At 48.9% G+C, this 5,681-nt stretch overlaps 1 protein-coding gene across 1 annotated transcript in view; it reads left to right on the top strand.

Annotated features, from left to right (window-relative positions):
- MRPS6 (mitochondrial ribosomal protein S6) overlaps positions 1-5,681 on the top strand; it is a 66,286-nt gene that overhangs the window by 23,218 nt on the left and 37,387 nt on the right. The window lies entirely within an intron of this gene.

Below are 5,681 nucleotides of genomic sequence, written 5' to 3'. Positions count from 1 at the left end.
GGTATTTAGCCAGGTTTTACTTAGGACAAATTAAAAAAAAAAATCATCTATTTGCAAGACTTTATTTTCCCAGAGATGAGTGAAAGTCACTTTTCCACCGAAATGAAGCAAGACTTGTTTCACAGACTTGAGTTGTGCAAATGTGGTTTTTAAAAAAATTTTTTTCCATACCAAAGTAAGGAGCGATCAGAGATGGTCGGGGAATGCTGACAGCAGAGCATATACAGAGATGCCCCAGGTCAGGGGTCAGGGGTCCTGGCTGCACTGCCAAACCTTGGGAGCCTTTTTTTTTTTCTATCCAGAGGTAGAGCACTCGCTCCCTTCCGAGTCCTTCCTGTTTCTGTGATGTTGACCACAATTTTTACAAAAAGGACTTAGTAGACATTCACTTTTGTACTGAAAAATCTAATGTGCTTGCGGGATCCTAGTTTCAGGACACGTTAGTTTGCCAGGCTCATCTCGTTAGCCTGTGGATCTGGTTGCCAAATGAAGAGAGACGAGTGTTCTCCTGTAGTTAACTCTTGTACCACCGGTATAAGGGATGCTGGGGAAAGGTCTTTTCTCTTCCGTGTTCTTCGCACCCCCGTCACACACACTTTTTTATTTTTTTCCTTCCCCCCCACCCCCCGCCCACTTTGAAGTTGTAAGTGAACCATACCGGACCAACCACCAGATCAGATGTCATACACGTTTGTCATGATTGTGTTGTTGACAGATGATGGGGGAGAAAAATGAACATTGTGGATGATCTGCAGATTTGGGGACCAAATTTAAGGATGTTGCTGTAGTGGGGGAAACAGCCCCTGAGGGTCAGCAGTGCCCAGTGGGGTGGTCACATACATTCCACTAACTCTCTAGGTTTATGTTGGTCACTCGCTGACACCTTTAGTAGCCAGATACCTTCCTTAGTGGGTCTTAACTTACGTGATGGGTCCAGATAGTTGAAGTGGGGGGGGGGGCGGGGGGAATGTCACGTCTTTTGTCTTGGCTTATCTTTCTTGGTGAGCTAATGATAAAGTTGAGATAGTTTTCAGAGGGAACATTTCTGTCTTGAGATGTTGCCACATTCTGATCCGACCCCCACCCCGTTCTCCAGACTTGTCATTTATACATGGCCTCTATAGATTTCTGCTTAAAATGACCCAGAGAACTTGAGGACGTTTCAGTGACCACTGGCCATTGATATCAGGACTCAGAGCTTGTGCTTTGCCATCGGGGGAACCTCAGAGCCTTGCTGTGGAAAGAATAGCGTAAGAGCTACCATGAATAAGCCCTTCTGAGTTCAGTAGTGTGTCTTCTGGGGGGCCTGTTACAGGTTTGTGTATGGCCCTCTGGGGATGGGGGACCCAGTTGCAGTTTTTTTTGGATGGGAGTCTTTTCTGTAAGCTGATTTTCCTCCTTTGTCCAGCAGAGGACAAAAGATAGTCGAGAAAAAAAAGGTTGGCTTGTTGTTCTGTGTCTGTGAGCACCTAGCTCTGTCCTTGTTCGGGACAGGTTGAAGGGACCTAATTGTGTATCTACTTTCTTTGGCCTTTGTTTTCTGTGATCTCTGATACTTTTGTAATTGCATGGTTTTATTATGCTTGTATTCTTTAGGGGAAGTTGTTACTTTTAAAGATACTTTTGTAGCTTTTGAATCAAAACTCAGTCCCAATGACTTCAGTTCTCTTTCTCTTTTTTTCTGGATATTCCCTAAACCAGTTTCCTTATGATGGGCTTGAGGGTCCACAGTTGATTGTAGAAACGACCAGGTGGCATCATGTCTCTGCATCTCCATGAGGGTCCTCCGTGGGCTGGGTGTGTAGATAAAAAAGCAGTTCATGTAAAACTCACATGATCTCTGACAGCTTTTAGAGTGCTTGGTAGAATTTTTTTTTTCCTCTTAATTTCCTCCTTAACCTGGGGGCCAAATAAGGGACTGTCCCTAGGAAGGCTGCCATGCTGAAGTGTACACAGTTACAAAGGCAGGCGCAGAAAACTCAGTATCCATATCAGAGCCCCAAGTTGGTCTTATTTCTTCAGAAGAAATGCTTTTCCTTTGAGACCCTTCCTTACCTTGGGTATTAGGATCTTGAATTTTTCAAATTGGCATGGGTTCCCCCTCCCCTCCCCTCTCCTCCCCTCCCCTCTCCTCTCCTTCTCCCTTCCTCCCTTCCTTCCATAGAATTTTTATTGAATCATTGTGAGATTAGGTTTCAATCATAAAGTGTTCCAACACCCATCCCTCTGCCTCTTTTCTTTTTCAATTTATTTATTCTGAAGATGTTGCTGATAACTCAGCAATGGAATTGGCGTTGTTTGGACAGCCTTCTTACCTCTTCTGTTCAGGGCATAAGCAGTTTTAGGTGGTGTTGGGAGGCCGTACTCTGACAACACCCCCCAACACCCCCCCCCCCCCCCCCGGCCAATGTTGAGTCCTGGTAGTTTGGAATTTTTTGAGTCTGTGGGGGGGGTGTTCCCCCCCCTTCTCTCTGTTGCCAACTTAATAGAATCCATAGAGTGCATCATTTTGTGTCTGTATATAGCTTAGGTCAGTTGAAGAGAGCCCTTTTCTGTAAATAGGGAATGACTTGTAGCACTTCTGCTAGGGTTGTTGGTCTTGCCAGAATGAATGTCACTAGGTTAAGACTGAAGTCCCCGAAGTTTGTCATCCCGCTTAATGCTTCCCAGCCCTAGAGAAAGTGCTGGAAGAAGAATACAGACAGCTGGTAGTATCTTCATTTCCGGGGACTCCTCCATCGGTCTTGTGAGGGGGAGTGTTTGTGGAATGAATCGTGGTCTGTCTTGAGCCTATTAGACCTTTAGCTTCCCAGTGGGGGAACTTGCTTGCTAGACATGAGCATCTGCATCCTGCATCCTCATCTTGGCCCGTAACAAGATCGGTGCTCCTAAGAGTGATTAGCGGAAGTTGACCAAGCTGAAATGAAGGGAGGAGGTTGGCGCTCAAAAGTACAGGGACGTATTCTTGGCTTTTTGTTGCGTGGTATCCAGGCCAAGCTTTTTGTTCCTTGGATCTGCCTTAGTTTCAGGGTTTGCCGAGAAGAGTTTTCTTGCTGTGATCGCAGAACGGCTGTTGACTGTTGGCGGGAGCCCACTTTTCCTGTCCATGTAAGAGCGTCCTGAAGTACAAAAGCTGTTAAAGCTTTTGAAACAGCTGCGCCCACTCCCTCAGGCCCTGCCCTGGTCACTCTGTCCTGACCAAGGGACTCCCTCTTCACCTCCTGCTTAGGGGACCATCAGGCAGTCGTGTCAGATTCAGCACCTCCGGTCTCCGCCTCCCCCCACCCCCCACCCCTGCACCCCGGGCTTGGTGTGGGCTGCTTTGTCTGTTTGTCAGGGAAAGGCTGGCCTGGGTCACAGCCATGCTCTGTGACTGACACCCCATGTGATGAGAGGGCACTCTTCGTCCTGGAAGGTGTGTGTGCAGAGAGCCTGGTTCTGGATGCAGAGGTGAGGCGGGGCTGGAGGCCAAGGAAAACCGTGGCCGTAGGGAGCCTTTTAAGGTCTGTCTTACACCGCCTGCCTCTCGGTGCTGCTGCTCTTACCCTCTCTCGCCGAGTCTTGAGTTGTGCAGCCTGTGATGGGTCTCTGTTGACCCTCCCTATGGCTGCGGAGAGGTTAGACCCTGTCAGAGCCCCCGTTTGGTGGCATCTGTTTCATTTGCTTTCCTTACCCGCTCCAGCCCTTTGTCTTATTTTCCAATAGTGACACCTTGGCATTCCTGTGTCTGGGTTCTGAGACGTACAGAGACCCCTTCTGGTTCATTCCGTCCATCAGAGGTTTGCCAGCACAAACGTCCCTAAGGAGCTGGAGAAACGGGTAAAGGAGCTGTTAGGACCCCTGGCGATCCAGGCTTCCTGTATTGGGGGGAAGGGGGAGGGAACGCGCATGAACTCACCCTGGCAGCAGCCATGGGAGCAGAGCCACAGAACTTTCTAGAACTTGATGCATCTTGGCTGCTGGATGGGAGGAAGCCCCTCTTTAGAAAGACGAGGGTCCCGCTGGCAAGTGAGCTCCAGCCCAGGAGGCCCTGGTGTGTGAAGCGCCTGAGCATGTTTGTGTGTTTGAGATGAAAGTGGTTGCTAGAGCGCAGAGATGTGGCAACGGGGAAACGCATCCGGTTTCCACGCTCGCGAGGGTACCGGGGAGCTAGAGGGTCAGTGACTCCTGTCATTGCAGAGTGGCTAGTAGCCTGAGCAGTCTTGGTCAGGGAGACAGATTCTTGCTGTGAATTCCCCTCTCCAGTGACACTTCCTCCTCGTCCTCCTCCTCGGTCGGTGGCGAGTTGCTCACTTGAATTCCTCTGTCCTCAGCACTTCTCAAAATCCCCTTCTGATCCACTGTCACTTTCCGCCTTCCTGCCACTTTGGCACAAAAGGTGCTGCTTGGCCCCCGTTTTAAAGACTTGGGTCCACAGAAGGGAGCGTTAGGACTGTGTGCTAGTCTACCCTGTTTGTATCACAGCAAGAACGACTCGGTGTTCACTAACATTCCTCAGTATTTTGTTCTAAAATTTTAGTTTCAAAAATGTTTTAAACTGAGAGGCCCGTAAAACTTCAGAGTCATACATGGCCCTGTGAAATAATGCCACAGCAGTGCCCCAGGAAGTGCCAGGTATCAGAGTCAGAGGTGAGACACTGGCGCCTAGAGGAATGCTTGGGTCCAGGTGGGCGCGATGCAGAATCGCTCGCTGGGTCCCCTCGTGCCCACTGATGGCTCTTCTGGGAAGCTTACTGCTCTCCCTGCCAGGGTCCTCAGACTCCCCTCTCTGCCCAAGGCCAGATGCTCTGCTCCTTTTGCTCCCTGGCTAGGATTCAGCTCAGACTCAGAATCATGAATAGGCTCTGCCCACCCGAGTCCACACCAGGACTCTTCGTCAGAAAAGGGAGGGTTTTCACGTAAGGCTCCATCTCCAGTGCTGGGAGTAAGGCTCTAAACTACTGATTTCCCTTGAAAGTTGTATTGTGAGAATTGGCCGTCATTAATGTTTGTCTTCATCTCCAACTCTTTGATAAAATAGGGTAGTTAGGGTGTTCTTGAGAGCCAAGGGTCCCATTAATCTGGTAATCCCGAGCTTTATGTAACCATTGGCATATATACTCTTCTACTCAGAAATCAAACAAACAAAAAGAAGTTTGATGCATCTGTACGATCACTCATTTCATGCACTTTACTTTTTAGGGGAAGTCCATGCTCTGCCCTTAGACCCATTGACTTAAACCAATATTGTAGCTTTGAAGTAATGGCGTGTCCATTGCTTTGGTTACTTAGGTTCATGATATGTTTTTGAGAGAAGGAGGCTGAGAGAAATAACAAACAGAAGACAAAGCACGGCGACCTCAGCCTTAGTGTGGGAGCCACGGTGGCCTTCCCCTCAAAAAGGCACTGTCCGGTTCCTGTTGGTGAGGAGGGGGCCTCTTCCTCGCCCCCAGCCCCCCCCGCCCCCCTTAGCTCAAGACCATTTACAGCCTGTGAGCTCCTCCACGAAGGGTCATACATAGTTCCGTGATTGGGGCGAAAGCACCTGCTAACGCTGGACAGTCAAGTTTTATTTTTTCTTGATGAATTTGCCCTACACCTTAGTGCTGCTGGATTAAGGAGCATTGGCTGGTTGCATCTCGGGACAGACCCGTCTCATCTCCATCACCTCTTACTGTATCAGTCTCATTGTGTTTGAGAAA

This window comes from Sorex fumeus, unplaced genomic scaffold (assembly GCF_029834395.1).
Source record: "Sorex fumeus unplaced genomic scaffold, SorFum_2.1 ptg000265l, whole genome shotgun sequence".
In the NCBI taxonomy this organism is placed as follows: Eukaryota; Metazoa; Chordata; class Mammalia; order Eulipotyphla; family Soricidae; genus Sorex; species Sorex fumeus.
Note: the sequence above shows the minus strand (reverse complement) of the source record. Positions and strands in the feature narration are given on the sequence as shown.